This window comes from Mesoplodon mirus (genome assembly GCF_964341445.2).
Source record: "Mesoplodon mirus genome assembly, chromosome: 18".
Classification (NCBI taxonomy): domain Eukaryota; kingdom Metazoa; phylum Chordata; class Mammalia; order Artiodactyla; family Ziphiidae; genus Mesoplodon; species Mesoplodon mirus.
In genome coordinates, this window is record NC_138994.1 from 60,931,342 (window position 1) to 60,953,185 (window position 21,844).

General features: G+C 38.1%; 1 protein-coding gene across 7 annotated transcripts in view; it reads left to right on the forward strand.

The window, feature by feature from the left end:
* Positions 1-21,844, forward strand: part of BCAS3 (BCAS3 microtubule associated cell migration factor) — a 576,338-nt gene that overhangs the window by 338,936 nt on the left and 215,558 nt on the right. The gene's annotated exons all lie outside the window — the stretch shown is intronic.

Here is a 21,844-nt window from a genome sequence, read left to right on the forward strand (position 1 = left end):
GTGACATATTTATTTGTTTTGTCAGGAGCAAAGATGAAGGGCTAATATAGCCATTAGAAGATTATTCATAGAGTTATACTATAAATTGTCAAAAATTTGTAGAATTAAGCTACTTAAAATTCTTTGCTTTGTTATAACTTTTAACAATATTTACAGAAATCATTTTTGTGAATATAATCATGGATATTTGATTAATTCTCACTAACGTATGGTGAAATGAAATCTTTGTGATTGCAACTCATGAGCTTTGCTTACTGAAGGGAGGAGTACTTTACAACATTTTTCTGTGAATGGTTTTGAAGATACATTATTCCCAAGACATGTATGTATAGACACAGATGTGGAAATCTCTTAACATTCTACCAAACTTTTCCAGATCTTACAGCAATAATTTATTCTGCACTCTCCAAAGACTCCCCAAATGTCTTCTTTTACATAACTTTATTCATTGGAGGAAAAGTTAAAATTCTTCCCCACCACATGCTAAATATTGAAGATAGGCTTTTCATGATGCATTTTGTAGTTGACTATAAAAGCTCTAGAATTTCAAGGGAGAAGTGAAAAAGCAGAGTTTATCTTTCTATGCAGATTTAAAATTTATGATTTTTCCTAGCTGTAGGCTTGATATTCTGCTTGAATTGTGTTATGGAGCGTTCTGAATAATCTGAGATATATATGAATCAGAGGCAGTAATAAATTCTGAATGAATCTTTGGTTTTTACTTAAGATTACTTTATCCTTAAAACTAATGTTTCTATAACCTCTGACCGAATACAGAAGATCCAAAGTACTTCCAAGGGTGAGAATTTTTCCTGGCCTCGTGTGAGTAGTTTAATTCATTCCAATTGTGTGGTACAGTGTGGCATGTGATGGAGCACATCAGAGGTATATTTGCAGATTCTTAATTTACATACCACCTTCCCAAAATATGATGCAATCCTTTACTGACTTGTCAGTAATATTTATTTTCAAAGATATTGGAAAAAGAGAAAGCAATGTATATGTGTCATATTATCTTCACAGGAACCACTGCCTATGTTAACTGGATTTTCCTTTCCTTTTCGTGAAAAACCAAAGGACAACAGTCATTATATGATTTTGTATTTTAAGTATTTTCATAATCCAACATAAATTGGCCCACCCAAGGATTATGTCTGTCTTATAAAGATGTGTTTACATAGTCATTGGGTGAAAGATTGCAGAAGTTGAACCACTAGTTTTGAAAGTTGAGCCAGACCAGGAAAAATCAGGATACAATTTGGCACTTATGGAGACGAAATGATTTCCTTTTTAGCTGCTGATTTCTACTGGGAAATGTATCCTTGGACTGAAAATTGCATCCGGAAAAATGTTTATGTAGTGTTTTTCAAATGACTGATTATTCTTCTAACCTTTAACATGAACTGTGTCTAATTTTGGTCTCTTTTAACTCTTCCATGACTAGGGGATTTTTCTCTTTGTGGGAAAAATATTACTCACAAACATATTTTTACTACTTGGAATACAAAAATGTCTTCCATGGCAACAATAACATAAAATGTGTTAAGATTTCTTCTTGGGTTGTTTTTCTGAGCAGTTAGTACGATGTCCTAAATCATCCACCCTTTATCACAGGCATTATATTATGAAAATATAATAAGGTACAAAAGATCATCTGTACATTTATATCACAGGTTTTATATTATGTTACATCTTAAGGAATAGTTTTAGTTTGCTTGAGCAGCTACATTTCCTCCTCATTCCACCACCACCTGCACACGCGAAGTAGGAGCTTCTTGACCTTTTCGTGGGTAATATTTGACCCATAGGGTTTTAACAAAGATCAGTACTTGCTCTACTTTTTTTCTTTCAATTTTTGTGACTTTTCAGGCTAAATTATTGTCCATCAGAGGTTGCAGGAGTCTCTGCTCCATGCTGTCTCCACTCCTGGACCTCGATTAACTAAAGCGTCATCATCAAATTATTGCAGGTGACCATGGCAAGGGGAAGGGGACACTCGAGGTCTCACACTGGTCACTTCTGCTCACAATTCATGGGTTAGAACTGTGCTGTCCAATGCAATAGCCACTAGCTGCATTTGCTTATCTAAATTCAAACTAATGAAAATTAAACAAAATTTGTCCTTCAGTTCTTCAGTGGCACTAGCTGCATTATAAATCTACCATCCTGGACAACACAAAATACAGAACATTTCCATTATCACAGAAAGCTGTGTTTGAGACTAATGGACTAGAGCTTTAAGGGAATGGGGAAGTACAGTCCTCTTATTAGCCCAGAGGTGGGAAAGAAGCAAATATTACTGACTTGCAATAATGTCTAACACTGTTGGTAAACTATATGCTTGCAAATATTCCTGAGATGCTCTGTATCCTTTTTTTCTCCCTTGTTTCTTTTGCGGGGGGGGGGGCATGAAATGTGAGGAGGGTGATAAACATGCACACCTACATGCATATATACATACACATATACTGTTTCTAGCTGCATGAAAAAGACAAGAAGCATAGACTTGAAACTAACATTTTGCCAAGGGGAACTCCTTATGTTCGATATCCCTTTGGAGGAAGAATCTGTATTGCATTTATGTGGCTTTGGAGAAGATATTCAGGAAAGAAACACCACAATTCCCATTGAGCTCAGAAAATGTGATTAAGGAATTTGAATGTAATTACCCAGAGTTTGGCTTTTCTTTTAAGGAACCCATTCATTTTCAAGATTTTTTGATAGTGTAAATCTGACAACTAAATCTGGATTTTTTTGGGAAGACTCCCACCAGGAATAGTGTGAGTCAAGGATGAGTCCATAAAAAAGAAGCCCATGCAGCAGGGACAGCCTGAGCAGTATTCTGTTTTGACATGATTTTATCTATGGCTGATATATGGAGGGGATATTTAGTGGAATGTGCAGAGCTTTGCTCTAGATTTGTACCTTCTATGATTGGTGTACAAGCTTACTTAAATAAAACGTATGGCAACAATAAATATATATTTGAGTAAATCACACTGTAGTTATTTCTGATCACAGTAATAATAATAGATTTGGAAAATTTTCTGTGTTTTCAGAGACAAAGTTCTTTTTACCCAGAGTCGATGGATTAGAATTTGCCAACTGACAAGAAACCTTCAGTTCTTCTCTATCCTAAATGGTTTGACAGCTGTGTAAAGTCCCCAGAAAGCAAGTAACCCAGCAGAGTTTGTGACAGAAACTGTTAACCGTCCTTTTCGGTGTTTCTGCACTATCTTGTCCAACATCTGGAAATCAGCATGTTTGCAGTCATCTCACAACATGATTTTGCATTTACATCATTGTGCTAGCTGATAAAAGTTGTTTTTTTCTTTCTCTTTTTTTTTTTTAAGGGAAAAAAAAATCAGCAACTTTTGGTCTGTCAGAGGGTCAAGTGATGATTAGTGATGTAGTCTCTCCTAAACACATGTTTAGCTCAGGAAAGTTAAACCAGTTTCCAAAAATTTGGTAACCATTAGAGTACTTCCTAAGTCACTTCCGGATGTCAAACCTAAGGTAGAGGGGGGACAGGGCTGTATTGAGTTCCCTGCAGTTTTTTTTACCAAAGGGACTTAATTTGGCAGCGGATCCAGCCAAGGAAATACTCACGCAATGGCAGAACTAGACAGGAAACTCTTTTGAAAGTGTTGTTTTTTGATAGAGGATCATGAGATCAGGCAAAGAGCTGTGAACTTTGTATGTAGCCTAGGCCATGTAGCACCAGGCTAGCCACCTGAGGGTATGGCGTAAGAAAGGAAATTAAAGTAGGAGGGCCATAAAATTTGCACACAGTTTTCTTTTCTCAAAAGAGGAATGCTAAGAATTATGAAATTCTTTGAAGTAGAGGGACATAATTAATGAATTTTGTTGTTGTTATTATTTTTTGGTTTTGGTTAAGCATTCCAGCATCATTATTCACCTTTACATTTTTAACATGATGGTTAGCTTGACTACAAGAGCTTACCTCATCAATTCTAACCACCTTTTTATAGCTCTCAGAAGAGCTGTCTTCCAAGGAAAACACTGCGTTGAGCAAAGGTTGTACTTTGGGAAGATGGACGTTTTATAATGATAAGTTTTGACAACTTGCTCTGGTCTCCATGTGTCTCCCAGACCTGCCGGTGGGTGGGTATTTGTCAGGAATGAGAGTATATCTGAGAGGGGTTGCTTTATAGCAGCCAGACTTGATTTTCAACCTCCAAGACTTTGAGCCTCCTTTCCTTACAGGACTCAGGAAAACAGAGAGGAGGAGCTTTGCTCTCATGTGTGAGGTTGAGGAGACCCCGAGGTCCTGTACAGGGAGGTGCAGATCCTCAGTTTTAGCACCTTTGTTGGACACCTTTCATTGTCCCATGAACTTCTTTATGTTCTTCTCTGCCCACATTTAGGAACTACACCTTGATTGATTTCTTCTGAGCTGTTCTTCAGGGTCTACGGAAGCCATTTTTGTGTATAAGGTAGACTTACTCATTTCTCATAGCACATCATGAAATTGTATCTGGTTTAATTCCAACATTTAAAAGAAAAATAAAATCCATGTCTGTACTTGACAAATCTGCTGGTGCTTTTCTTTAGACCATGAGTAATTCTTGGTCTGTTTTTGTTTGTAAAGGCCATGTTGGATTCTCAGCATTATCACCCACACTCTGCTTCTGTGGCTCAGGCAGCTGGCAGGTCCCCGAGAGCATATGGATGATTCCCTAATAGCATCTGCCCAGTTGTTCTAATCACGTATTTGGTAGATAGCTGAAAGACCCACATTCAACTTTCCTGAGCTTATATGACTAACTCTAAATTTACTGTCAATACTTTTTTATCTAAAGCTCTTTCACATTCTTAATAGTATTTAATAATAATTGCATAAGTATTCCTCTTAGTTCTAACTTTCAGAGCTCCTTAAAAACCAACAAATATAAAATATCTTCCCAGTTAACTATGAGCAATTAGTCTGTACAAAACAATACTGAAACAACGTCAGCATTTGGAGCAGAAAAAGATTTATTTCAGGGCCATGCAAGGAGAATGGGTGGCTCATGCCCTAAAAATCCCTGAACTCCCTAAAGGGTTTCAGCAAAGTATTTTTAAAGGCAAGATGAGGGAAGGGGCATGGTTGGTTGTCACACACTTCTTGGTGTTGGAATCCTTTGATCTTGCAGCTGTCTAGGTAGGTCAGGTCTCAATGTTCCTGTAAAACTCCAACAAGACAAATGTTATTCTCTGTTCTGCAACTTTTTGTCTCTATGTGAATGAAAAAGTGTTATACCCTTAAAGATCAGAGCCTTGAGAATGGGCTATCCTGTATATTTCAGGCTATAGGCAACATTCTTAAAGCAATAGAATACAGAGGTTAAAGTAAAAGAAACAGATCTAATGTGGAGTGAGATTTGTTCTTCCCTATTACAGTGTGATTAATTCTCTTATATCCAAGAGAATAGTCAGTACAAGCCAAGGAACCCCCTTGCCCCCCATTCATCAGAATAACCACAAAACTGATTCTTAATTACATCTTGCCTGGAGCACTGCAACAGTGTCAACCTTGGTCCCTCAAATGTCAGTCTCTCTGAACCTGCCACTTCCCCCAGTGTATCCTACATAACGCTGATAGAAACTTCTTCCTCAAATACTGCTTTTATCATTTCATTGCTCCCGTTTTACAATATGAAGTCTAGTATTTTGAATGAAGATTCAAAATTCTAGCCATGCTTCTTGTATATCCCTTCTATAAGCACCTGCGGTCTAATCAAATTGTCCTTCTTTTTAGTTCATTTGGGCTCCAAGCAGTTCAGATCCTGGCTCCTAAGATCAGTATCAAACAGTGTTTCTCCTGAGGTCTTATGAGAGTTTTTCTTCATAAAGTCAATGACAGACAGAGGTTCTGGTTACAGTAGGAAAAACAGGAGGCTGTTTTATGCAGTTAAGATTCAGGAAGTGTTCATCACTTTGATGGATGCTAGTTCCTTAGTTACATTTTAATAATATTGGAGTGTAGGAAAACTAGCATTTTTGCATAGCTATGACTGCCTCAGAGGGGGGCTCCTCTGTGCTCTGTGTAAGGACAGTATCCATATCTGCAGGCCATGATGAGATGACATTATCATGCTTCAGCTTTCACAGACAACAAGCAATAACATACCAACAAAGCTGGAACAGCAGTAGGTCTTGGCTCCTAGGCAGGTGTGTTGCCTTTACTGCCACACAGCATCATGTATTTGGCTAAGTGTCTCCTATATTTCTTTCTGGAATCCATGCCATCCTCACTTTGTCATAGGCAGATAGATATAAAGTAGGTCTTAGGTTTGCCATTAGAAAAGTTAGATTCTATTTTGGAAGCCATGGACTCAACTCTTGGCTTGCTAATTTGCGTGCCACACTATGGTCTGATTTTGTGTCTCGGGTGATTTCATATCTAAGCTTGTATCCTAGGATTCTAGTAGTATTTGCTACGACCTGTATCTGTCTTCCTCTGAAAAGTGAATTTTCTCTACTTTACCTGAATCCCATTAGCTCTTCAGCCCATTCCAGCTCTCAGAAAAGTTGTTTATAATAATTTAATAATACCTTGTATATATATTGCAGCAGCCCTATAATATATGCAGGAAATATGTAAACCCCGTTTTACAGGTGAAGAAATTGAGACTCAGAGTGTTCAGTGATTTAGCCAAGATAAGCGAGTAAGTGGTGGACATAGGACTGTAGCCCACATTTCCTGACTCATATTCTACTCTTCACTTTTCTCTGTTAAGTGGTGATTTTTCAGTATTGACTCATGCATGAGATCTATAGTTGTGTAAGATGTTTGGAATCCTAGTTTCTAGAGTAAATCTGCTACTAACAAGCTCTGCTGACTTTTAGCCACTCCATTTAGTCTTTTTCTTAGATTATTTCTAAGATCCTTTCCAGAGAAAAAATATAATATGTTCATAATTTTATGATCCTAATTCCATTTAAGCAAAGTAACAGTCATATTATAGACATTAGAGTTCTCACCTGGAATTTTTTGTTTTATTTCTCAATGACATCTTTGAGTCTTACTAAGTTTTGAGTTAGGTATCGAAATCATTGAGCTGGGGGTACAAATTCAATTCATTAAGCAAACTCATAATCTGCCTTACATTGCTAAAACGAAATTATCTTCTAAACTCTTATGATTAAATGTGAACAATTTGCGTCTGAGATTTTAAAATAAGTCCTAGACATTGGAGTGCTATTCCACCTCCACTAATTTATTATTTCTACACATAAAGGCCTTTCTTCCTTGAGGCCTGTGAGCCGCCAGTCCTTTTCAGTGTAGTGGTCTGCACTTCTCTGTTTTTCTTTCCCTGGGAGTGCTGATTAGTGACTTGCGGTGTGGACTCTGATTTATCGCAGACCAGAGCTGCCCCTTAGGGGCTGAGCAGAAACACTCATGAAGGAGCCCTGATTAAAAAGAGTGGTAATGAAGACAAATGTTTCAGAGGGAGTTGAGAGAAAACCAGTCCTTGGCATTCCCCGTAGCTCCTCTGAGCTTTTGAAAAGGAGGTAGTGGTAGCCAAAGGAAATATTTCTCCTTTGTTGTTTATTTCTCATGGCACTGGAAACATTTTTCTTTTCCTCCTGGGTGTTCTAATTCTCACTTGTTAACTGCTTTTCATGCAGGGTTGCAATTAACCCCTGGCAGATTCCTAACCGGGTTCGCCTTATAGCCACTCCATCCCCAAAGAAGTTTTTAATGCTTTGACCTATAACCATTTTAAAATTCTTCAGACTTGACACTTTTGCCTAATTTCTTAGATCATTAAATCGCCCTTCTGGTTTTCTATTCAGTGATTTTTACTAAATTTGATGTTAGGTACCTATAATCACCTTCCCTTCTTCTTGTTTTTACAAGACAGAATGCCAGTAGAAAGAACAAATTCCTACTCCCTTGGTAATTTTAATCACAACTAGGTCGAAAGTTCCAAATCTAGTGTTATTAAGAAGGGCAGGGCTGGGGCTATATCTCCTACTTTTTGTCTTTCCTTCTCTCCATCTTGCCTTCTCAACATTGAGGAAGGTACGCAGCACATTAACCAGGTACATGTGTAACAGTTTGCTCTCGTTCACCAGAATACTTCATGGCGTCCACAGTACTTTGTTCAATGTTGAGAAGGCAAGATGGAGAGAAGGAAAGACAAGAAGTAGGAGATATAGCCCCAGCCCTGCCCTTCTTAATAAGAAGCTCCTGAGCAGATCTACTTGGGTTAACAGGAAAACATCAAAGAATTTAAGTTCAGATTGATCTGACCCTACTGAAAGGTTTGATTTCCAGAGGCAGGTAGTGGTTTCTAATCCAATCAAGGGGTTTCCTTTTTGTGGAGAAAGTCTCAGTGCGCTCAAGAACCTGTCAAACATACAAGGTTAAAGGAAAATTTAAATAGAATCCAATCAGATGAACAAAGCTGATAAAAAGATACAATCCGGGCTTCCCTGGTGGCGCAGTGGTTGAGAGTCCGCCTGCGGATGCAGGGGACACGGGTTTGTGCCCCGGTCCGGGAAGATCCCACATGCCGTGGAGTGGCTGGGCCCGTGAGCCATGGCTGTTGAGTCTGTGCATCTGGAGCCTGTGCTCCGCAACGGGAGAGGCCACAACAGTGAGAGGCCCGCGTACCGGAAAAAAAAAAAAAGATACAATCCTTAGTGTGAGAGGAGCCTTTCAAGTTACGCTTATGGCCTTCTACTTCTGCCTTAAGGCAAAACAAAAACAAAGAAACAAAAAAGAGCTTAATGTTTCTTAGATAGAAGGGAGAGTTTGCAGTTATCCCATTCTGATAAACATATGAGATTAAAGGTCAACGTTAAATATTAAAGAGCACACTCGTTGAGAGAAGCCTTGGGGTAAAACCTTTCACACTTAGGTTGTTTCTATCGAGGTTTGGTCCCTCTGAACTCTTCCCCAACTCTAAAGGCAAGGTCAAGGGCTGAGTCTAAGCTAAATGATGTCAAGTGCAAGGGCTGTAAGGCAAGGCCAAAAATTGCTGCAGCTCATCTGGCAACAGATGAAGACTTAGGCTGTTAGAGTAATTGCCAAGTTTGTAGGATCACTTCAGGAGCATGCTTCAGGGTAGTGGAATGCCTGTAAATTTAAACCGTTGGACATTTTCTTCCCCAGTTACCATGGAAGTAGACTCTTTCAGTAATTTCCAAGACTGAACAAAATTCCTCCTCAAGTACTGATGGACTTTTCCTGGTCTTCAATATTGGGGTACTGTTCTTTATTTTTCCTGGCTTCAAACAGGCATATTAAGATTTCATGGATATCTGAATCTTTCTTTGAGTATCTGGGAACACATCAGAGAAACCAGACAGAAAACAGGGAAAAGGAAATAGATTACTTCCTTAGCCTTTTAAGCAAATGAATTGGAAGGATGCTTTCTGTGACGTGCATTGGCCCACAACTGCTTGGAATCTCCAGAAACACCATCTTTTGTTCCTTATTGTGTAATCTTTAACAAAGCATTTCACAGATATATTTAGCACAGTTTTTACGTATGTGTTCCCAGGACCCATGGAGCGGAGTTGGAGAAATTGAAGCATTGGAAGACTTACTAAAATAATTTGAAGTTGAGGTATATACTAACGAAGGAATCGTACAAAGAAAGGGAGAGGTAGAGTTTGCCGGATTGGAAAAGAAATATTTTAAATAGTTTGCCTTAGTCTGGTGTGGCCTGTCAGTATAGTTAGCTAGGAGTCAAGTTCAGAACAAATACAGGAGCAGTTTACACACATTTCTTCAGAAGATGGACAGAGGAAATATAATTTCATGGTAGGAAAATTAAGATCAATAATAATAGTGAAAATTTATTGATTAAAAAAATATGTTAGTCACTGTCTTCAGTACTTTGTGAGCATCATCTCATTTAATCCACATTTTTATAAATTAGGAAATTGAGGGTTTGGCCGAATTAACTCAGCTGGTGGAGCCAGGACTCAAAATCAGGCATGTTCAACTGCAGAGCCCTTGCTCTTTATACCAAGATATATCATCTCCCTGTGTGACTTCAGTCAGTCAATCCATTTATATAATATGAGAGGTGGACCGTGCAATTTCTAGGTTCTTTCGATTCTTGAATTCTTTGAAAAGTATTTTAAAGTTGGGAGAACTCTGTCGTGGTGAAACATTTAGAGAGAGGTTGAAGTAGTGATTGTAATACATTTCGTGTTTAATGATACCTAACCTCGATGGAGCATATACTGTATACCAGACACTATGTAATTAAATTACAAACAGATCAATTAATCCTCAAAACAATCCTTTTGACATATGTTTATTGTCCCTAAGAAAGATCATAATTATTCATAAAGAGTCAGCCACATCAAAGATGTAAAAGACAGTTGTTTAGATTTGAAATGGCTTTAGTTATAATAGTACACCATTGTGGCTATTATAAATCATACAAAATTGGAATCAGGAAGAAACAAGTTTTTTAAAGAAATGTTTCTCTAGATCAGTACTCTTGTACTTTTCTCTTACACAGTTTATTTTTAAATAAAACATTTTTAAATTGAGTAAAAGTGACATACTGTCTTCACAGTTTGAATCCATGTTACCAGACCTCTCTCTTGAAAATAGTTCCAAATTAAAAGTAAGAGGTTTCCAGTAGCTTGAAGTTTCTAGAATTTGAATTGGGATAATATCAGGACTAAGACAGTGAGAACACCTTACCTATGTGTCAAGCGACCTGTGTCATACTTCTCATATTGATACTATGAGGTATTTGGTCTTCTCTTCATTATAACAGATGATTATAAATATGGAGTTGTTTCTTAATAGCTGGTACTTTTTGTCACTTAGCCCTAATTTGCTTAATTCAAGGACATACTCTGTCAGTACTGGGGAGTTCGTTTAAAGATGACTTTGCTGCAGTAATCAGATTACATTAGTGTCAAGTGCCCACTAATTATGAAGAAATCTATATCTGCATTAGGTAAATGTCATTTCACCACAGTAGCCTAAAATGAGCTTTCCTTTCCTTTAGTTATTAGCATACCACCTCACTGAAGTACTACAGGCAAGCTGTTGACAAAATTTAGGCCCTAGTCCATTTGTTCTTTAGCAGGAATGGCTAGAAGATGGCCAGTCCTTCCAGAGATCTCAAGAAAAATGCCCCACTTCATTTTTTATCTAACCAGCTGACTTGTCACCTTGAAGTCCTGTGTATTCACTACAGCAGGGCTTGGCGAAGTACTGTCACCATCTGCTTATGTACAGCCCACAGGTAAAGAATGGTTTTCACAGTTATACGGTCGAAAAAAATCAAAAGGACAAGGCTATTTTATTAACCCTGAAAATTACATGCAATTCAAATTTTAGTGCCCATAAGTAAAGTTTTAATGGAACATAGCTACATTCCTTATGCACTTACGGATTGTCGATGGCTGCTTTCTCCTCACTATGATCACAGAGTTGAGCAGTTGTAACAGAGACCATATGGCCTAAAGATATTCCTATCTGGCTCATTACAGAAAATGTTTGTTGACCACTGATTATAAGATCAAGTCCAAGTTCTTTGCTAGCATGACATACAAAACCATGATGATCGGGCTCCTGTGTAATCTTCTATTCTCTTGTTCTCTCCTGAGCTGTAACTATTCTGAACTCTTGGAACTTCTTAGACTCCAGCATGCTTTCTGCATATCAGTATTTTTCCACATTAGTCCCTCTACATGAAATCACTCCTTTCCATCCTGAGTACCCCTGGCAAATTCCTGTTTGTCTTCCAATATTTTTTGGCTTAAGCGTCCTCTTCTCTCTGCAACCCTAGCATCCTGTGCTGTTTCCACCTTGCACTCTTTCACCAGACAATAAGCTTTGGGCAGACAGATATTGTCTCTTGTTCATCTTTGTATGCCAAGAACAAGTTTCTTAACCTAAGCACTACTGGCATTTCGGACTGGATAATTCTTTGTTGTGGAGCTGTCCTGTGCATTGTAGGATGTTTAGCAGCATCCCCGGCCTCTATCCATTAAGTACTAATAGCTTCCATCCATCGTGAAAATCAAAAATGTCTCCAAACATTGCCAAATGTGCCCTGGTGGGCAAAATTGTCCCCATTTGAGAGCCACTGCTCTAGAACCTTACACAGTCAGTAGCCCACACTGGGTACTGGGTAATGTTGAATTATGTATTAAAAGACTTGATTCAGGGGCTTCTCTGGTGGCTCAGTGGTTAAGAAACCGCCTGCCAATGCAGGGGACACGGGTTCGAGCCGTGGTCCGGGAAGATCCCATGTGCCGCGGAGCAAATAAGCCCATGCGCCACAACTACTGAGCCTGCACTCTAGAGCCCACGAGCAACAACTACTGAGCCCGCATGCCACAACTACTGAAACCCGCATGCCTAGAGCCTGTGCTTCACAACAAAAGAAGCCACCACAATAAGAAGCCCGCACACTGCAACGAACAGGAGTCCCTGCTCACCTCAACTAGAGAAAGCCCATGTGCAGCAACGAAGACCCAACGCAGCCAAAAATTAATCAATTTTTAAAAAAGGCTTGATTCACATTGAATTAACGTACACTTCAAAAGGATGATTTGTATGATGTGTCAGATATTGCTCAATAAAGCTGTTTTTTTTAAATAGATCTTTATTGGAGTATAATTGCTTCACAATACCGTGTTAGTTTCTGTTGCACAACAAAGCGAATTGCCCATATGCATACACGTGTCCCCATATCCCCTCCCTCTTGAGTCTGCCTCCCACCCTCCCTATCCCACCCCTCTAGGTCATCGCAAAGCACAGAGCCCATCTCCCTGTGCTATGCTACTGCTTCTAACCAGCCAACTATTTTACATCCAGTAGTGGATATATGTCAATGCTACTCTCACTTCGCCCTCCCACCCCATGTCCTCAAGTCCATTCTCTACATCTGCCTCTTTATTACTGCCCTGCAACTAGGTTCATCAGTACCATTTTTTTTTCTGGGATAAAAATTTTTATTAGTATAGTTGCTGTGCAATATTATATAAGTTACTGGTATACAATATAGTGATTCACAATTTTTAAAGGTTATGCTCCATTTATGGTTTTTATAAAATATTGGCTATATTGACGTATATACACTAATAGGTATAAAATGGATAAGTAATAGGAACCTGCTGTATAAAAAAATAAATAAAATTCTAAAATTCAAAAAAAAAGCTATAAGGATATATTGTCCAACAGAATATAACCTATATATATACGTATATATTTTTAGATTCCATATAAACACATTAGCATACGGTATTTGTTTTTCTCTCTCTGACTTACTTCACTCTGTATGACAGACTCTAGGTCCATCCACCTCACTACAAATAGCTCAATTTTGTTTCTTTCTATGGCTGAGTAATATTCCATTGTATATGTGTGCCACGTTTTCTTTATCCATTCATCTGTCTATGGACATTTAGGTTGGTTCCATGTCCTGGCTATGGTAAATAGTGCTGCAGTGAACATTGTGGTGCATGTCTCTTTTTGAATTATGGTTTTCTCAGGGTACAGGCCCAGTAGTGGGATTACTGGGTCATATGATAGTTCTTTTTTTTAAAATATAATTTTAAATTAATTAATTAATTTTTGCCTGTGTTGGGTCTTTGTTGCCACGCACCGGCTTCCTCTGGTTGCGGTGAGCGGAGGCTGCTCTTCGTTATGGAGCAAGGGCTCTAGGCATGCGGGCTTCACTAGTTGTGGCACATGGGCTTCAGTATTTGTGGCATTCAGGCTCAGTAGTTGTGGCTCACAGGCTCTAGAGCACAGGCTCAGTAGTTGTGGCACATGGGCTTAGTTGCTCTGCAGCATGTGAGATTTTCCCGGACCAGGGCTCAAACCCGTGTCCCCTGCATTGGCAGGCGGATTCTTAACCACTGTTCCACCAGGGAACTCCCCATATGGTTTTACATTCCCAACAGCAGTGTAGGAGGGTTGCCTTTTCACCGCACCCTTTCCAGCATTTTTTGTTTCTAGGTTTTTTAATAATGGCTATTCTGACCAGCGTGAGGTGACACCTTATTGTAGTTTTGCTTTGCATTTCACTAATAATTAGTGATCTTGAGCATCTTTTCACGTTCCTCTTGGCCATCTGTATGTCTTCTCTGGTGAAATGTCTATTTAGGTCTTCCGCCCATTTTTTAACTGGATTGTTTGTTTTTTTGATATTGAGCCGCATGAACTGTTTGTATATTTTGGAGATTAATCCTTTGTCTGTTGTTTCACTTGCAAATATTTTCTCCCATTCTGAGAGCTGTCTTTTTGTCCTGTTGATGGTTTCCTTTGCTGTGCAAAAGCTTTTAAGTTTAATTAAGTCCCATTTGTTTATTTTTGTTTTTATTTCTGTTACTCTAGGAAGTGGGTCAAAAAAGATCTTGCTGTGGTTTATGTCAAAGAGTGTTTTTCCTATGTTTTCCTCTAAAAGTTTTATAGTGTCTGGTCTTGCATTTAAGTCTTTAATCCATTTGGAGTTTATTTTTGTGTATGGTGTTTAGTGTTCTAATTTCATTCTTTTACATGTAGCTGTCCAGTTTTCCCCACACCACTTACTGAAGAGGCTGTCTTTTCTCCATTGTATGTTCTTGCCTCCTTTGTCGTAAATTAGGTGCCCGTATTTGCGTGGGTAATTCTCTGGGCATTCTATCCTGTACCGTTGATCTATATTTATGTTTTTGTGCCAGTACCATACTGTCTTGATTACTGTAGCTTTGTGGTATAGTTTGAAGTTGGGGGGCCTGATTCCTCCAACTCCATTTTTCTTTCTCAAGATTGCTTTGGCTATTCAGAGTCTTTTGTGTTTCCATACAAATAGTAAGATTTTTTTCTTCTAATTCTGTGAAGAATGCCGTTGGTAGTTTGTTAGGGATTGCATTGAATCTGTAGATTGCTTTGGGCAGTATAGTCATTTTCACAATATTGATTCTTCCAATCCAAGAACATAGTACATTTCTCCATCTGTTTATGTCATCTTTAATTTCTATCATCAGTGTTTTACAGTTTTCTGAGTACAAATCTTTTGCCTCCTTAGGCAGGTTTATTCCTAGGTATTTTATTCTTTTTGTTGGGAGTGTTTCCTTAATTTCTCTTTCTGATTTTTTATTGTTGGTGTATAGGAATGCCAGAGATTTGTGTGCATTAATGTTGTATCCTTCAACCTTACCAAATTCACTGATTAGTTCTAGTAGTTTTCTGGTGTCATATTTAGGATTTTCTATGTATAGTATCATGTCATTGGCAAATAGTGACAGTTTTACTTCTTCTTTTCCAATTAGTATTCCTTTAATTTCTTCTTCTGCTCTGATTGCTGTGGCTAGGACTTCCAAAACTATAGTGAATAAGAGTGGCGAGAGTGGACATCCTTGTCTTGTTCCTGATCCTAGTGGAAATGCTTTCAGTTTTTCACCATTGAGTATGATGCTTGCTGTGAGTTTGTCATATATGGCCTTTATTACGTTGAGGTAGGTTCCCTCTATGCCCATTTTGTGGAGAGTTTTTATCATAAATGGGTGTTGAATTTTGTCAAAAGCTTTTTCTGCATCTACTGAGATGATCATATGTTTTTATTTCTTAATTTGTTAATGTGGTGTAGCATATTGATTGATTTGCATATACTGAAGAATCCTTGCATCCCTGGGATAAATCCCACTTGATCGTGGTGTATGATCCTTTTAATGTGCTGTTGGATTCTGTTTGCTAGTGTTTTGTTCAGGATTTTTGCATCATTGTTCATCAGTGATACTGGTTTATAATTTTCTTTTTTTGTGATATCTTTTTCTGGTTTTGGTATCAGGGTGATGGTGGCTTCATAGAATGAATTTGGGAGTGTTTCTGCCTCTGCCATTGTTTGGAAGAGTTTGAGAAAGATCCGTGTTAGCTCTTCTCTCAATGTTTGATAGAACTCGCCTGTGAAGCCATCTGGTCCTGGACTTTTGTTTGTTGGAAGATTTTTAATTATGATTTCAATTTCATTATTTTTCATAGATCTGTTTATATTTTCTAATTCTTCCTGGTTCAGTCTTGGAAAATTGTACCTTTCCAAGAATTTGTCCATTTCTTCATGGTTGTCCATTTTATTGGCATATAGTTGTTTGTAGTAGTCTCTTATAATCCATTGTATTTCTGCAGTGTTGGTTGTGATTTCTCCTTTTTTCATTTCTAATTTTATTGATTTGCGTCCTCTCCCTTTTTTTCTTGATGAGTCTGGCTAAGGGTTTATCAATTTTGTCTTTCTTCTCAAAGAGCCAGCTTTTAGTTTTATTGATCTTTGCTATTATTTCCTTCGTTTCTATTTTATTTATTTCTGCTCTGATCTTTATGATTTCTTTCCTTCCACTGACTTTGGGTTTTCTTTGTTCTTCTTTCTCTAGTTGTTTTAAGTGTCGGGTTAGATTGTTTACTTGAGATTTTTCTTGTTTCTTGAGGTACGATTGAATTGCTATAAACTTCCCTCTTAGAACTGCTTTTGCTGCATCCCATAGGTTTTGGGTCTTCGTGTTTTTGTTGTCATTTGTTTCTATGTATTTTTTTATTTCTTCTTTGATTTCTTCAGTGATCTCTTGGTTATTTAGTAGCACACTGTTTAGCTTCCATGTGTTTGTTTTTCTTTTTTACAGTTTTTTTCCTGTAATTGATTTCCAATCTCATAGCATTGTGGTCAGAAAGGATGTTTGATACGATTTCAATTTTCTTAAATTTTCCGAGGCTTGATTTGTGACCCAATATGTGATCTATCCTGGAGAATGTTCCATGTTCACTTGAGAAGAAAGTGTATTCTGCCACTTTTGGGTGGAATGTTCTTTAGATACCAATTAGATCTATCTGGTCTATTTTGTCATTTAAAGCTTGTGTTTCCTTATTTATTTTCTGTTTGGATGATCTGTCCATTGGTGTAAGTGGTGTGTTAAAGTCCCCTAGTATTATTGAGGTGCTTCTGTGTTGGGTGCATAAACATTTATAATTGTTATATCTTCTTCTTGGATTGATCCTTTGGTCATTATGTAGTGTCCCTCCTTATCTCTTGTAACAGTCTTTATTTTAAAGTCTGTTTTATCTGATACAAGTATTGCTGCTCCAGCTTTCTTTTGATTTCCATTTGCGTGGAATATCTTTTTCCATCCCTTCACTTTCGGTCTGTACGTGTCCCTAGGTCTGAAGTGGGTCTCTTGTAGACAGCATATATATGGTCTTGTTTATGTATCCATTCAGCCACTCTGTGTCTTTTGGTTGGGGCATTTAGTCCATTTACATTCAAGGTTATTATTGATATGTATGTTCCTGTGACCATTTTCTTAATTGTTTTAGGTTTGTTTTGTGTGTCTTTTTCTTCTGTTGTGTTTTCTGCTTAGAGAAGTTTCTTTAGCATGTGTTGGAGAGCTGGTTTGGTGGTTCTGAATTCTCTTAGCTTTTGTTTGTCTGAAAAGCTTTTGACTTCTGCATCGAATTTGAATGTGATCCTTGCTGGGTAGAGTAATCTTGGTTTTAGGTTTTTCTCTTTCATCACTTTAAGTATATCCTGCCACTCCCTTCTGGCCTGCAGAGTTTCCACTGAAAAATCAGCTGATAACTTTATAGGGATTCCTTGTGTGTTATTTTTTGTTTTTCCCTTGCTGCTTTTAATAATTTTTCTTTGAATTTAATTTTTGTTAGTTTGATGAACATGTGTCTTGGTGTGTTTTTCCTAGGGTTTATCCTGTATGGGAGTCTCTGTGCTTCCTGGGCTTGGGTGACTATTTCCTTTCCCATGTTAGAGAAGTTTTCCACTTCAAAAGGGTGATTTGTATGATGAGTCGGATATTGCTCAATAAAGCTGTTTTTAAATAAAAAGATTTGGTTTACTAATATCTGTTACCAGTGGCATTGTTATTGTGTACTGTGAATGAATTTTTTTTTTTTTTGTCTTCTAGAATAGTTGCTGGTGCAACTCATTGTGTCACATACTGTGCTAGTTGATGCCAAACATACATTATCTTCTTAATACTGAACAAGCCTGGGAAGTTGACCTGATTTTTGCTTCTTTCTTTTTTGGCAAATTCAGATGCAGAGAGATTCAGTAACTTGCTCAAAAGTCATGTAACTAGTGAGCATGTATAAAGGGATACAGGACTTTACTCCTATGTGGTTTCAAAACCTTTGTTTGTATCATTTGACCATGTTGCTTCCGCAAGTCAGTTACTAGCCAGAGGAAGCCTATCTTCTTGGTTAGGTGAAAATGCACGTACCTACTAAGGACAATATGTGTATATAGCAGATGTGAGCATTTTTTAAATTAGGGGAGCACTCTTTTTGTCCAAAATGCTTAGCACTGAGTTTCTCATCGGTAGAACAGCCCATATCCTCCATGGACCATGGTGGAGTTTTTGTTTTGTTGTAGTTGTAGTTGTTTTGGTTGGTTTGTTTTCTTTGAATCTGCCAAGGGACCACGTTTTTTCTTTCATGTTTTTAGATCCTGAGGCAGTGGGGACTCTTAATCTGAAACATCATAACGATTTGATTCTCAGCCTAGAAATAAAAGAACAAACTTGATAGGTGGCATTATCAGTTCTATCTTTCACTTTGCCTTGAAGCCATGGCACTAAAGCAAATATGACCTATAAGACTGGTCATCCTTAGAATGGAACTGTACAATAGAACTTTCTGAGTTGATGGAAAAGTGCTAGATCTTTGCTGTCCAATATGAGAGCCACGTGTAGCCTTTGAGCATTGGAGGGGTGATGAATGTAACCAAGGAACTGAATTTCAAATTTAATTATGATTCATTGAAATTTAAATAGCCATTTGTGTCTAGTGACAATCAGATTGGACAGCACAGCTTTAGAAGTCTTCACTTTGATAAAACCACAAATCTAAGCTTAACCCCAGTAAATATCTTAGGGGTCAGAGGCCCCAGTTTCAGATTGAGTAAAGGGAGCCCAGTCTTAGATTGAATAAATGACCAGTGTTGAATACATATGGAGAGTGTAGGAATATCTACTTTCACAGTACAATTGAATAGGTTATTGTTATACTGCAGCTATGTGACTTGTAGAAGAACAAACTTACTCTGTACGGGATATACTTCAACAATTATAAACATTTTCTAGTAAGCAATTTTGCATTTTTCTGTTGACTTGATTATTATAGTGATCAAATAAATTATCCATCTAGGGGCAATGTTGAGACATTGAGAAATGAAATGGAGAATGTAGTGTATTTGATTGTTTTAGGTGTTTAAGAATTGTTGTCAGAGTAAGAGTCTTGCTTTGTTGAAATGCTAGGATTTTTTACCATAACATTTGATTTTTGGCTCTTGGTCCAAATGACAGCTATATTTAGGAATTCAGCAGAAAAGTAACAAAATTTTTCTTCTTTGGGGATATTGCTTTCAGAAGATGTAGTGTTTTGGTGGACTTCCCTGGTGGCACAGTGGTTAAGAATCCACCTGCCAATGCATGGGACACGGGTTCGAGCCCCGATCCGGGAAGATCCCACATGCCACGGAGCAACTAAGCCCATGCGCCAAAGCTACTGAGCCCACGTGCCACAACTACTGAAGCCCTCACACCTAGAACCCGTGCTCTGCAACAGAGGAAGCCACCACAATGAGAAGCCTGTGCACCGCAACAAAGAGTAGCCCCTGCTCACCGCAACTAGAGAAAGCCCACGTGCAGCAGCAGACCCAATGCAACCAAAAATTTTAAATAAAAAAGAAAAGAAGATGTAGTGTTTTGGAATACTTTTCATACTCATAATATTTTAATTATGATGATGAGTATAAAAATATTAAGTTGTAAATTTTTCACAGAAATACATTCATAAAAAGGAGAGAAAGACTTTATTTCAAATGCCACCCTAAATTAGCTGTTATCTTTGGCAAGTTATATTTAAACTCATTTTTTGCCTTTGCTTGTGTGTTCATTATATTTATTAGATCTAGGGAGAAAGCAACTCAATTATAAGGAGACAGAGATGAGTTTTATTTTTGGATTTTCAAGAGTTATTCTTTTCTTTTTGACTTTTTGTTTTATATTGGAGTATAGCTGATTAGCAGTGCTGTGTTAGTTTCAGGTGTACAGCAAAGGGATTCAGTTATACATATACTTGTATCTATTCTTTTTCAAATTCTTTTCCCATTTAGATTGTTACATAATATTGAGCAGAGTGCCCTGTGCTATACAGTAGGTCCTGATGGTTATCTATGTTATTTTTTAAATTTGTATTACGATTTTTTTTTGGTGTGGACCATTTTTAAGTCTTTATTGAATTTGTTACAATATTGTTTCTGTTTTATGTTTTGGTTTTTTGGCCACGAGGCATGTGGGATCTTAGCTCCCCAACCAGGGATCAAACCTGCAACCCCTGCATTGGAAGGTGAAGTCTTAACCACTGGACCACCAGGGAAGCCCCGTAGTTGTCTGTTTTAAATATAGCACTGTGTGTATGTCAATCCCAAGTGCCATTTTAGAAATATAACTGGGAGGTGGGGACAGAAACGTGTCCGTGGTTTTGGAAGGACTGGGGCCTGCACATGTGCTTTGGCATGTGTGTGTTTGTAGTACTAACTCTTAGATTTCCTCCGAGGGTAGTTATATTTTATTTAATTTATTTATTTATTTATTTTTGGCTGCATTGGGTCTTCGTTGCTGTGCGCGGGCTCTCTCTAGTTGCGGCGAGTGGGGGCTACTCTTCGTTGCAGTGCACGGGCTTCTCATTGCGGTAGCTTCTCGTGTTGCGGAGCACAGGCTCTAGGCATGAGGGCTTCAGTAGTTGTGGTGTGCAGACTCAGTAGTTGTGGCACACGGGCTTAATTGCTCTGCGGCATGTGGGATCTTCCCAGACTCAAACCCATGTCCCCTGCATTGGCAGGTGGATTCTTAACCACTGCGCCACCAGGGAAGTCCCGTGGTTATATTCTAAAAGTAATAGAATATGCATTTCCTGCTACATTTAAAATGAATAACCAACAAGATTTACTGTTAATTTGTTATTTACATTTATTTTGCCCTAGCATGTACCTTGTATTAATTGCTAGTGGTTGAAATTCTGAAGTCTAGGTGCATTCTTCACTTGATCTTAGCCAAAAGGCCAAGAAACGTAAGGTGCATTCTCAAAGATTATACATTATTCTCCTTAGGGTTACAGATGGCCTAATCTAAAAATTTGGAAGATTTTAAAAGAAAAAAAAAGCATAAAGATATTTTTTTCCCTTCCCCATTTCTCAACTTGCTCCTTTTAAGGAAGTGTGATGAAATTAAAGATGTCTGTGATCTGGCTGAAAGAGGTTCACAAACACTGTTTCCATAGTTGTGGTTTTGGTATTTCCTCCTACACATGTGTCTTCCTTCTTCAGTTTCTTACTCACTCCGTCAGGAGAGAATTGGCTGCTCTTTCTGTGTACTGTGCACATATCAGATGGGCTCAGTGGGGGCTTTGTAGCAGAAACCATAAAGTCCAGGAGTTGGTGAGCCAGTTAAGAAATTTCCCTCAAAGAATTCCTTGTGTGGACTGCTTATCAGAAAAGATGTAAATGTTATTACTGATGGTTTCCTAGATATCAAATATGCAGCACAGTTCAGTGTGATTAAAAGTCACTCTGCTCCATGCTCTAAGGGGTACAAAAAATGAAAAGGGTATGCTCCCTGACCCTTAGAAACTTGGAATTCAGGGGATAAAAATCAAACTCTAGTGACCATAGTACAAGACCGATCAAGTCCTCTTAGAGTACAAATAAGGGAAAGATGAGTTCTAACTGGGGCGATGAGAGACAGTTGTGTGAAAAACAAAAAAAAAGCCATTTGAGCTAAAATTTGAGGAATAGGTAGAATTTTGATAGGTGAAGGTTGAGGAAATGGACTCCTATTGGCAAGAAGCAAAGGCACCAAGGCA